Consider the following 14,352-nt stretch of genomic DNA (forward strand, 5'->3'; position numbering starts at 1 on the left):
CTTCAACACAAAAGCTGTTAAAAGAGACAAAGAAAGTCATCATTTCATGATGAAGGGATCAATTCAACAGAAAGATGTGACTATAATAAATATATATCCTTCCAGGGCACCAAGCTACTTAAAACAAATATTAACAGATTTAATGGAGAAATAAACTCCAATACAATAGTAATAGGGGACTTCAACAACCAACTTTCATCAATGGACAGATCAACTAGAGAGAAAATAAAAAAGAAACAACTGAGCTAATTGACACTATGGACCGAGTAGACCTAACTGATGTCTACAGAACACCTCATCCCATAGTTGAAGAACAGACATGTTTTCATCAGTGCATGAAACTTTCTTTATGATAGCCCATATGCTAGGCCATAAAACAAGTCTCAGCAAATTCAAAAAAACTGAAATCATATCATGTATCTATTCTGACCACAAAAAAATGAAGCTGGAAATGAATTTAAGAATCTTTAGGAAATAGGCAAACACATGGAGACTCGACAATATGTTCCGGAATGAACAGTGGGACATAGAAGAAATCAAAAGGAAAATCAACAAATTTCTGGAAATGAATGAAGATGACAATACAACAAATTGGAATATCTAGAGAAATGGATATATCCCTGGTCACAAATAATCTACCAAATTTGAGTCATGAAGACATATAAAACCTAAACAGACTATTAACCAAGACAGAGAATGAAACATTAATTAAGACTTCCCAACATAGAATGTACCCAAACAAAATGAAATTATCATATTAAAGAGTTATCTTTACTCTCCATGTTTATTGCAGCTCAATTCACAATAGATAAAGTCTAGAATCATCCCAGATGCCCGGCAAAGGATGCCTGGATAAAGAAAATGTGGTATATGTACACTTTTGAATACTACTTAGCCAGAAAAAAGAATGAAATCCTGTCTTTTGCAACAAAATGGATATTACTGGAAGCCATTATACTTAGTGAAATAATCCAGTCCAAAAAAAGACAAATTCCATATTTTCCCCTGACCTGCGGTAACTAAGCATACAAAAATTATAACATACATAAGCAAAAATGACATTTTGATATTTGATTATTATTTATAGCTTTTTATCTACTGTTGAGGAACAGTTTTTTTTTTCTTTTTTTTTTTTCATTGAATTCTTTACTTAGTGACTGAGGGGCAGTTCCACAACACTAATTTGTTTTGAATCTGTCCTAGGAGACTAGCAGGGGGTTGAGCAACTACTGTATACTGTGCAGGGAGATTGTTGCTTCTCTCCCTTTCTCCCAGTAAAGTGCCATTCTCAATACACGGAAGTGTGACTTCAGTCATTTCAGACCTGACTTGGGGAACAGTAGGCAGCTCATGCCAGGGCTGGGGCATCTTGTAGGGCAGAGAGGAGATCCCCTACACCCTGTGACTTTGATAGTTCTGGTCCCTGGCTACAGAACTGAGAGAAACACAGGCTGGGAACTGGTTCCTACACAAGGTCTAACTGTAGAAACTCATAGTTATATAAGTGCTGGGGACAGATCCTACAGAGGCTTTGGGGTACACCCTATGAAGTAGTTTGGTGTTCTGTGTGGTGAACATGCCTGGGTGGATGGAGTATAGAGATATTGTGACCCCAAAACCACAGGGTATAAAAGCAAAAATGGAAAAATGTGATTACATCAAGCTAAGAAATTTCTGTTTGATAAAGGTATTAATCAACAAAGAGGCAAATAAGAGAATGGAAGAAAATATTTTCCAACTATGCATTTGATAAAGGAATAATATCCATCATAGATAAGGATTCCAAGAAACTCAACACATTAATTAAACAATCTGATTAAGAAATGGACAAATGAACAGGCATTTTTCAAAGGAGGAAATATAAATGGCCAACAGAAACATAAAATAAATATTCTCAGGATACCCAAGCAAATAAAAACAAAAATGAGGTAACACCTCACCCAGTTAGTATAACTATCATCCAAAAATCAAAAACTACCAAATGCTGATGACAATGTATTTAAAAAAAATACCCTAATGCATTGTTGGAGGGAATGTAAACTGGTACAGTCATGGAAGACAGTATGGGGATACCTAGAAAACAAAGTAGATCTACCATATGAATCAGGTATCACATTCATGGGGATACATTCAAAATAAATGAAAACAGCATATTAATGAGTTACCTGCATTCACATATTTATAGCAGCTCAATTCATAATAGCTAAGATATGAAGCTAATCTATATGTCTGTCTGCTAATGAATGGATAAAGAAACTGTGATATGCATTAATGATGGAATATTGCTCAGTCAAAAAAAGAATGAAATTCTGACATTTGTAACCAAAGGAATATAGCAGGAGATCATTATGATAAAGGAAATAAACCAGACCCAAATAGAAAAGATATAATTTTTCCTTTATTTGTGTTAGCTAATATTTATAAATATATTACTATATATAATACTATATACAATGTATTTACTATATACTATATATATTATATATTGCCATTTATAATAATACATATTAATATATACATTATGTATATTACTATACTTTTAAGGATCTATTGCTATTTTAGCAAAAAAAAATGTATTTCTTTGAAAGAGTTACATATAGAGAGAAAGAAACAGAGAGAAAGAGAGAGATTGTTCATCTGCTGTTTCGTTCCCCCAGATGGAACAATGAGGGGTCAGAGGTGGGGGCCTTGTTTAGGCTAAAGCCAGGAGCCTGGAGCTCCATCTGTGTCTCCCAGGTGAGTGGTAGGAACACAAATATTCAAGCTATCTTCTACTGCTTTATCCAGGACTTCAGGGAGTTGGATTGGATGTGGAATAGTCAGGACACAAACTGGTGCACATATGTGATGCTTTATCTCTCAAGCATTTTACATCACAATGCTGACTTAGGTATCTTTGTGTTTATATCACATTAACAAAATAATTGATGCAAATCATGTTGTAGTACTTTCCATGCATTGCTGTGACCCTGAGAATCTAATGTATTAATAAATTCCATTGGCCAGCGCAGCAGCTCACTAGGCTAATCCTCTGCCTGCGGCGCCAGCACCCCAAGTTCTAGTCCCGGTTGGGGCACCGGATTCTGTCCTGGTTGCTCCTCTTCCTGTCCAGCTCTCTGCTGTGGCCCAGGAAGGCAGTGGAGGATGGCCCAAGTGCTTGGGCCCTACACCCGCATGGGAGACCAGGAGGAAGCACCTGGCTCCTGGCTTCGGATCAGTGCAGCACTCCGGCCACAACTCACTGGCTGTAGCGGCCACTTGGGGGGTGAACCAACGGAAGAAGGAAGACTTTTCTCTCTGTCTCTCTCTCTCTCTCACTGCCTAACTCTGCCTGTCAAAAAAACTTTTAAAAATTCCATTAAAATGTGAAAAATATTTTCCATAATTAGTGAACAAAAACAAGTAACTTCCAGAGTATTTTTAAAGATTTATTTATTTGAGAGACAGAGTTACAGACACACAGAGAGAGAGAGAGAGAGCTCTTTTTCCCACTGGTTCACTCCCCAAATAGCTGCAAAGGCTGGAGCTAGGCTGATCTAAAGCGAGGAACCAAGAGGTTCTTCCAGGTCTCCCATATGATTAACGAGGGCCCAAGGGCTTGGGCCATCTTCTGTTGCTTTCCCATGCCATGAACAGAGAGATGCATAGGAAGTAGAGCAGCCAGGACCTGAACCAGCGCCCATATGCAATGCTGGTGCCCCACGTAGGGATTTAACCTACTTTACCACACTGATGCTCCCCGAGTTCTAGAATTTTTGTATGCTTTAGAAAAGGTACAGTGATGGTACACTTATATGCTTTTTGCATTCCCTTCCAGTGGAAGAGTAAATTAGCATAGTAATTCAAAACATATATTTGTCAAAATGAGTCAAGAAACTTAGAAATGATAATATCCTTTTTTTAAAAAAAATTTTTTAAATTTTTTGACAGGCAGAGTGGACAGTGAGAGAGAGAGAGACAGAGAGAAAGGTCTTCCTTCTTCCGTTGGTTCACCCCGCAATGGCCTCTGCACTGTGGCCGGCACACCGCGCTGATCCAAAGCCAGGAGCCAGGTGCTTCCTCCTGGTCTCCCATGCAGGTGCAGGGCCCAAGCACTTGGGCCATCCTCCACTGCCTTCCCGGGCCACATCAGAGAGCTGGACAGGAAGAGGAGCAACCAGGACAGAATCCGGTGCCCCAACCGGGACTAGAACCTGGGGTGCTGGCACCACCGTCAGAGGATTAGCCTATTGAGCCGCAGCGCCAGCTGAAATGATACTATTCTTTAAACTCATGACTCCTTGTCAGAATTATATGCAAATGATTATCAGGTATATAGACAAGGAATAGCATGGAAGAATAACCAATTTTTATTAACAATTGAAAATAGAAGCAAATAAATGAATTTTGGAGTGATTGAATAAATTAATATATCAGGGATTACTGAGCAGTCAATTAACATCATGTGTTTAGAATCACTTATATATGAGAAATTCCCCTATGTATTTTCTCAAAAATCAATATGTGAAATTTTGAATAGGCTCGATTAAATCATGAAATTTCCAGTGTTTGAACTTCTTTTGTTCAAAAGTAATATTATAAGATTTAATTTATTAAAAATTCCAAAATATTTATAACTATTTCGAATGACTGTAAGGTAATTCTTGAATTTCATATTATTCAAAACCACAGACATTATTGCTGTTAGTAAAATGTTTTAAAACATATGCTGTGCTTCAAAAATGGACCTAATATCTTCACATCTGTTCTTTCTTTCCCCTTCACACATACACATACACAAACCCCAAGATACAAGTGCCCAACACCATGCACAGACACACACTCAGAAAACAATCAATTGAATAACTTCTATAGGTTTCAAAGTAGACCAAATTCTTAGGGAGTTTTAGAGTAAAACCTAAAGCTGAATTCACATAGTCTAGTAATTTTCTGGGAAAGATAAAGCTTAAAAATGCCAACTATTAGATTAAGAATTTACATTTTACATACATTCACATCAAAATAAAAAATCTATGTAAGTATACAAGTGTCAGATGAGAGAACTCAACATGGAGGCATTTTCCTGAACTTGGGATTTCAGTTTGCCCCTGATGAATAAAATTTGAGTAAATGGGGTTTACTAAGAAGTATTTGGTTAGTTCCTTAAGAAACTAGGCAAGATAACACCTGGATAAAACCCAATCTCTAGTTCGTATGCTTTGCCAATGGTGGGTCAGCAGAATCATCTTTTGCTGTGAAAGATGGCATAGTAATTGTGGGCCCTTCAATAAGTAACATAAAATGCAATCATGAAGCAGCCTCCAGAGCCACTCAGCTGGAAATGCTGAGATGTATTCTGCACTAGAAAATAGCAGCTGTCTTAAAAACACTTTCTTATTGATTAGGGAGTAGGGAAGGCCATTTTTAAGACTCACTCCCTGGAAACTTTACCATGTTGTTTGTCATCATGAAAATGTGTATAGTTTGCTACAGAAAAAATGCAAGTAACAATGAGAGAAATGAAAGATTAATAATCCAGACCATTTGCTTACTTTCTGTCTCCTTTTAACAATAAACCTATTTTATAACACCCCAAGACTTCTTTTATAAATTTTCTGTCTATGACTGAAGGTCACTATCTATAAGCTGAATTGCCAAAATCTATATATCCATCCTCACTGACTTCGTGAATCACTAGGAAGAGCATCTATTCGACATAACCTTAAGGATCTCTAATATACCTATAAAGAATACTCAAAAGACAACCGTGGATTTATAATGTGAACCACACATGCCTTTCCTATCACAGTAAACAGGCATCATATCATTGCTCAAGATAAAAATCTAAACATTATCCTGACCCATGACCAATCCATTAGAAGCTCATTTCAATTTTACCTTAAAAACACACTGTGAATCAATCTACCTCTCTCCATCTTTGAGATTTTGTACCAGCTCATTTTCTAAAAGAAATTGACTTCTACTGACTCCACCCTTTATTATGCCCATTATCTTTTTTTCCATGTACCATCCAAACTGACATTTTACATATGAAAACCACATCATATGGTCATTTTAAAGCATCCCTTATCTCCCAATTGCATTTAGGTTTCAAGCCAAACAACTATCTCTTGACTTCAACCTTCAACTTCATCTCATACCCTGTTTTCTTCAATTCTACATTCTAGCACTTTCCAGTTTTATTGTGATGCTTAAATTCCTCAAATGACTGCCCTATGTAGTGTAGATATCAGGTCACAACAACATCCAGCTCTTCTATGATATGAAGCATGTGAAGTTGTGTTTTTAAACCTTCTTTTCAAATGAATAAGCCTTAAATGGCATGCGGAAGTGACATTTCACATTCAACCTAATTCAGTGAAAAACATATTTGATTGTCTAGTTTTTCTTTTCTTCCATGGACATCCATAAAGGCCTTGTATTACACATGGTATAGCCAAAATATGGTAGCATCTCAGTCAGGTGAAGCCTAGGCATGAGATTCTAAGAGACTTTATGAAGCAGAAAACTTGCCAACCCCTGTTGGAAAAGCACTCTGATAAGTAATTTTGTATATGTTAAACCATGATCACTTTGGTGTATGCTGAATAATATATTACCTCAGGGTCTTTGAATGAGCTATTATATTTGCTTAAAAATTCTTTCCAGTTATAATTCCATATCTCAATACTTGAAATTTAGATTTTAGTTTAAATCACATCTATTCATAAATATTGAGTACAATTATACATTTAGAATTAGCCTTAAGTTGTCTATCAGGATTTTTTGTGAAGTCACTCTTTAAAAAATCTCTATCTGCATTGATCTGATATTTTTCTGGTTTATCGATTTGTTTGTTTATTTTCTTATGGCCTGTATCCCTGGAGTCTCAATAAAATACTCTTGAGTTTTGTTTGCTGCTTTACTCCTGAGATTTATTTTTATATCCTGACACATAGAAGATGATCAAAATTTATCTCCTAGAATACTTGCCAAATTAGGGATTACAATTTTTCTTATTTTTAGTAAAGTTTCTCACTTTATGATTTTGTTTTCATGTCAACAAAGTAACAAATAAAGTAAAAATGTCAGTAATTACCTACTGAGTCAATTCAACTAGTTTCTGAAGTTCTTGTGGAAGTATATCTAGTTGCATGAAGGAGTTACAATGATGTTTTTCGTGGGAATGACTTAAACTTTACTTTTCACAGAAGAGAAGTGTATCCCGGAGGTGCTTACATAAGTAACACAGTGTAATCATTTTGGTATTTGAATAATAATATAAACACAGCTTCTTACAAGCCCCAGCAAGTGTCCTGTAAATAAAGTCATATTATGCATGTAGCTTATGTGTATGATGCCTGAAGGTACCTTAAAGGAGTACTACAAAAAGCATGAAATTGTTGAAAGCTTTCTATTTCTGAAAGCATCCAAGGCAAACATCAGAGATAAAGATCACTTGAGCTATGTTTGTCTGCCTTATGGTGTTAATTAAATGCAATTTTTTTCTCTTGATAAGCTCAGAATTAGATTCTTATTCTCCTCTGAGAGAAAAGATCATAAAGGATGCTTGTCACTTGGTACAGGACTCCTATCTTTATGTGAAATCCTTGGGAGGTATTTTCTGTTTATATATTTCTCAGCTGTCATTTAAGGTTATATATTTTTAACTACTATATATGTTTTAGCAGAGTAATACACTTTCCAATTTCATAGAAATTATAATTGAGGCAGTTAGGGTCAGATATCATTTACTGTCATTTGGCCCAATGTTAGAACTCAATTCATAAGTTTCACTTGCAGTAAAACTGTGTTTATTTACAGAGTAGAAAGTATGTACTTAAAAAACACACTATGTGTTGGAGGCAAGAAAAGAAGTCAAACACAAAATCTTCATACAAAGAATACTTATAGTCATGATATAATTGGATAAAATTAGTGCCCCTGCTATGGTTGGAATATTTGGCCCCTGAACACATATAGAAGTTTAAGTCCCCAAGTCATAAGTTAATGGTATGAATAGGGTGACAATCAGATCAAATTATGGTGTTTAGATGTGAAACTTTTAAAAAGTGAGTTGAATGGATTAGGTCATTAGTGGGACTCCATGATTGAATCTGAGGGAATTTATCAGAGACCACTGAGACAGACTCAGACAGAACTGCATACTCCCTATCTCTTGCTGTGTGTTATTCAGCCCCACCAAAGGACTCTGCCAACAAGAACACCATCACCAGAAGCAATGGGACTTGTCTGATCCTGGAATGTAAACTTCCAAAACTATCAGCCAAAATAAATATATTTACTCTATAAAGTTACATTGATTCAAGTGTTTCACTATAGTGATAAAAAGCTGCTAATTACAGACTCCAGTTTAAGCCAGCCTATGTTCAAGGAATACACAAGAGGCCAAGACACCTTTGAGAAATATTTTTAACAATTGTCAGGAGTTAAAAGGATGAGTATGGACATTTATTAAAGGAATTCTAAGCAAAAGAAAATGGTTCTATTATATGAAAGAGACAGTTTCATAACAGGTGAATTTAGCAGTACTCCCAAATATGTAAAATGTTGTATATGATGTCATTTAAAAACAATTATACCAGTCTGGTGATCTGGACTTCTGCTTCTGGCCAACATGGAGAAATAGCAACCAAATCCTCATTCTGCTTGATCTCCAGCTCCTCTCTTGAAAAAGGAAAATGAAAAGTTCATGAAAAAATAAAGTCATTTTTAAAAACATTGGATGACAAGAAATAGAAGTTTCTTAAAATTTAGGTGTTAAAAATGAGATTACTGATTTATCCCCAGATTACTGCTAAAAAAAGAATTTCTAAGCTGTACCACAGGCAAAACAAGACAAATACCCTGAGGGGGAAAGGGGAAAGACATATCTGAGAGTGCAGGAAGATCAAAGCAGATTGTTTTCAGGACTTGCTGGGAGTTGAGACAAAATATGGAGAAAACTGAAACACCAGCAGATATGAATATTTTTAAAAATATTAATTCATTTATTTAATTTATTTTTATTTGAAAGGGAGGGAGACAGCCAGAGAAAGAGAGATGAGAGAGAGAGAGAGAAGAGAGAGAGAGGGAAACGGAGATAGACAAACAGCAGTCTTTATCCAGTTGTTCATTCCCCACAAGCCTGCAAAAGCCAGGGCTACCTGGGCCAAAGCAAAGAGCCCAGAACACAATCCAAGGCTCTCAACTGAGTATAAGGGTTGCAAGTACTTAAGCCATCATCTGTTGCCTCTAAGGGTTCACATTGACAGGAAGCTGTAGCTGGAATATTGAATGTTAATATTCACTTTTTATTTTTAAAGATTTTTTTTTTACTTATTTGAAAGGCAGAGTTACATACACACACACACACACAGAGAGAGAGAGAGAGAGAGAGAGAGAACTTCCATCTACTTGTTCATTCCCCAAATGGCCCAAAGGCTGGGGCTGGACCACCAGATCAAAGTCAGGACCTGGAAGCTTCATCCAGATCTCCCACATGGGTACAGAGGCCCAAGGACCTGGAATATCTTCCACTGCTTTCCCAGGACATTAGCAGGGAGGTGGGCCAGAGATGGAGCAGCCAAGTCCTAAACTGCACCCATATGGGATGTGGGCTTCTAAGGGAGCAGCTTAACCTCTACCATAACGCTGGTCCTGATTGAGTACTAAATAAGCTAAAGATCTAGGCTTAAATATGAGATGATTATCTGAGATCAGGGAAAACATTAATAAAAAGAATTAGCAAAAGAGCAGGTGACACTAAAATACCTGTGCATAGTTTCTATTCTTAACAGAATGACCGGAAATCTTCATAATTTGTGTGACATTGACTGTAATAACCAGACAGGTCTTGTGTTGGGGGTGGAAAATAAGTAGCCTTTAATTCAGTACATCCTAACAATTTAAGACTCAAAAAAACTTCAGTGTTTACAAGCAATTCAATTATGTGCTAAAAGATAGCTCAAAATTATAAGAATTCCAAAATATCTACCACTCTGAATAATAAAATTCATAGTAGCTGGCATCCAATGAAAAATTATTATGCAAAGGATCTGGAAATTACAACCCATGATAAAAAAGCAAAACTGATCTATCAACATTGATAGATAACTAGAATTAGTGATGATGTTAGAATATAGTTCTGAGGTATTTCAAAAAGTTTTGCACCAAATAAGTTATCTTTTAATTGCATTTCTCATAAACTTTTTGAAGTACCTTCCTATATTATATCTGTTCAAAAAATTAATAGAGATATATAAGGCATTGAAAGATGCAAATTGAACTGTGAAGATAAAAACTGTAAGGCTGAAATGAAAAAAACTGTAAAAGATGGACAGATTAGATATTGTAGATGAAACTATCAGTGAATTATAAGAGAAACCATAAGAAATGATAAATAGAAAAAAAATTTAAAAGTGAATCCAACATCAGTGATCTGTGAATAAACTTCAGCTGAAGGGCTACATGGCAGGAAGAAAGGGAGAGGAGAAAAAAGTATTTTTAATAAATGAGGTCAACATTTTCCAGATTTATTGAAAATTCTAAACCTGTATATTTAAGAAACTCAACAGATATCAAGCACAAAATGACATGAAATAATACTAGACCACAGTAAATGGTAGTCAGATTTCTCAAAAATCAATAGCAAATAACAGTTTCAATTAAAAATAGATTTTGGGGATGGCACTGTGGTGTAGCAGGTAAAGCCACAGCCTGCAGCATCGGCATCCCCTGTGGATGCCGGTTCAAGTCTTGGCTGTTCCACTTATGATCCAGCTCTTTGCTACCGCCAGGGAAAACAGTGGAAGAGGGCACAAGTCCTTGGGCCCCTGTACTCAGGTGGGAGACCTGGAAGAAGCTCTTGCCTCCTGGCTTCGGATCAGTACAGTTCTGGCTATTGCGGCCAATTGGGGAGTGAACCAGAAGATAGAAGATCTCTCTCTCTCTCTTTGTCTCTGCCTCTCTGTAACTCTGCCTTTCAAATAAATAAATAAATCTTAAAAAACAGAAAATAGATCTTAGTAAAAACATAAAAATGGGAATAAGAGAGGGAAGAGGAAAAAGGGTGGGAGTGTGGGTGGCATGGTCAGTATGGTGGGAGGAATCACTACGTTCCTAAAGTTGCATTTATGAAATGTATGAAGTTTGTATACCTTAAATAGAAAGTTTCTGGGGAAAAAAGTTTTTCAGAGGGAAAGACAATCATTACTCATAGGAAAGCAAGTGTCTGAGAATCTCTCCAGAGTAAGGAAAGCATCTTTGAAGTGCTGAAAGGAGAAAAACAAAACAATATCCAATGAACGTAAACTGAAGTAAATTGAAGACTTTTTTAAACAAATAAAAACTAAAATAATTTCTCAATATCAGACTTTCACTTCCAGGAATGTTAAATGAAGCCCAATAGGAAGAAGAGTCAGGGAAGCAGATATGGCAGTGGGTTATCCAAAGGAATAAGAAGCACCCCAAACTGTAACTAAACACTCCAACAAACAAATATTTCTCATGTTAGTATCTTTAAAAGATAACCACTAAAAATTAGTAATGTGCTACTGTAGATATGTGTGAAAATAGGACCAAGAATAGAAAAATAGAAATGAAAGTATACTGTTATAAAGTTCTTATATTTTATGAAAACTGATATAGTAACAGTAGGAGGTAAATCATCAAAATTTGAATATGAACATGATAAATCTTAGGGGAATATTAAGTTCAAAATGTCCTATCTGAGGGCCTGTGTTGTTGCACAGCAGATTAAGCCAGCAATATCACTATCACATGTTGGAGTACAGGTGGAGTCCCAGCTGCTATGGTTCCTGCTAATGCACTTAGGATGGCAGCAGCATGACACACATGCAGGAAACTTGGAGTTGCTGGCCCCTGACTTTGGCCACGTCTGTACTTGGCTTTCGCTACCATTTGGGAAATGAACCAATGGTTGGAACATCTCTCTATTTGTGTCTTTGTCTCTGGCTCTCTCTCTCTCTCTCTGTCACTCGGCTCTTCAAATAAATAAATAAGTAAATCTTTAAAAAGGCAGTCATAGCTAATAAGTCAACAAATGAAAAAAATAGGAAACATTAATTCATTAAAAAAGAAGGAAAATAAGGAGAACAAATGATATTTGGGACATATAGAAAGTCAATAACAAGGTAAAAGATTTAAACATAACTATATCTGTAATCACATTATATATAAAGAGTACAAATCCATTTTAGATAAAATAAATAGATAAGACAGCTATATTCTGTATATTAGAAAGGTACTGTAAATAGCAGACAGTACTAGGTTACATAAAGGAAAAGTGAAAAGATAGGTAAAAAATAAGTTGCTAATATTTTTTTAAAATATTTATTTATTTATTTATTTGAAAGAGTTACACAGAGAGAGGAGAGGCAGAGAAAGGTTTTTCATCCTTTGGTGCACTCCCCTGGTGTCTGCAACAGCCAGAGCTGTGCTGATCTGAAGTCACGAGTCAGGAGCTTCTTCTGGATCTCCAATACGTGAGTGCAGGGGCCCAAGCACTTGGGCCATCTTCACTGCTTTCCCAGGCCATAGCAGAGAGCTGGATCAGAAATGGAACAGCTGAGACTCGAAACCGCACCAACATGGGATGCTGGCACTGCAGGTGGCTGCTTTACTCACTATGAAACAGCACTGGCTCCAAAGTTGCTAATATTAATCATAATAAAGCTGAAATGCCTATATCAACATCAGAGAAAGTGGATAATAGAGGATAAAAGCTACTGAGGTATAAAGGTCATGTCATAATCTTAAAGAGTTTGGTAGAACATGAGGATACAGCAAACCTAAGTGGTTACATATCTGATAAGAAAATTTCAGAATATTATAAATTAAGTTTTAAAAATCAAAGAGAATTAAATTCATCCACAGTTATTGAATACAGTACTCTATACTTTGTTTGTCTGTGTGGGTGAGTCTGTTGAAATCTTTACTTAGTATATACTAAGTTGATCATCTGTATGTAAAGATAATTGAAAACGAATCTTGATGAAGAATGGGATGGGAGAGGGAGTGGGAGATGAGATGGCTGTGGGTGGGAGGGAGGTTATCGGGGGGAAAAGCCGCTATAATTCAAAAGTTGTACTTTGGAAATTTATATTTATTAAATAAAAGTTGGAAAAAAGCTTTCAATAATTGATAGAAGAAACTGTCATAAAATCTACATAACAGGGCCAGTGTTGTGGTGTAATGGGTGAAGCCAGTGATTGCAGCTCTGGCAACCCATATGGCTACTGGTTAGTGTCTCAGGTGCTCCACTTCCAATCCAGCTTCCTTCTAATGGCCTGGGAAAAGCAGTGGAAGATGGTTCAAGTTCTGGGGCCCTTCTCATCCACGTGGGAGAAAAGGAAGAAGTTCCTGCTTCCTTGAACAATATTCACCAACTTAACTTAATGAAATATGCCAACCAATAACACCAAAATACACAAATAGACTAAATGTTGGTGTCGCTCCCCGTCTTCGTGGAGGAACGACACAGGACCCTGCGCTGTTCTTTCGTCTGCTCGGCCCTCCCCGGGTTTGCTGCTGGTTCTTCCCGGGTTGGCTACCGACCCTTCCACCTCCGTGGAAGGGCGGTTCCCCCTAGCCACTTTCCCCACTTCCGCGGGGGAGCGGCATACCGCTGGCCGGCTCTCTCGGGGGCTGCACAGGTGTTATTCAGATAGATGTTCCCCTTAGATGATCCTTTAGATGTTCCTGGTGCATGTTGTCTCTCTCCTCCTTTAGAGTCCTCTTCACCAATCCGTGCTCTGCTACCCACACGCCGAGCGCGCCGCTCTCCTCCAATCAGGAGCGGCTCCTGCAGCTTGTCAAGTTGGTGAGAGGCAGCTGGGTAGAAGCTGTTTCTCCCTTCTCAGCGCCATATTGTGGGAGAGCAGATGCATAGAATAAGTCTTAATTCCAGTAACTTAGTCTAGTCCGAGTTGCTCCCCACAGTTGGACAATTAAAAATTGTGTGTAATTTACAAAATAGAATGACAAAAAATTGTCATATTTTATGTCACTATTTTATCACAACAAAAAGAAATTATCAATCAATTATAGAAATATTCTGAAGGTTTCTAAATATTTGGAAAATAAATAATACACATGTAGATAGTACTTGTGTAAAATAAAACATAAGCAAGATAAGTTAATAGCAATCAGCTCTGTAAAAGCAATATTATGGGGACACAACAAAATGATTATAGAGATAATTAGGAAAAAAAATACCAAATCTCTTGTCCTCAATAATATAGTGTGAAAATGTAAAACAAAAGTGAATTAAAACATTGAAGAAATAATAATTTCGGGTTGATGCTGTGGTGCAGTGGGGTTAAGTGACCACTTCTGATGCTAGCATCTCAA

Source organism: Oryctolagus cuniculus, chromosome 10 (assembly GCF_051225735.1).
Source record: "Oryctolagus cuniculus isolate XC-2025 breed Fujian yellow rabbit chromosome 10, ASM5122573v1, whole genome shotgun sequence".
In the NCBI taxonomy this organism is placed as follows: Eukaryota; Metazoa; Chordata; class Mammalia; order Lagomorpha; family Leporidae; genus Oryctolagus; species Oryctolagus cuniculus.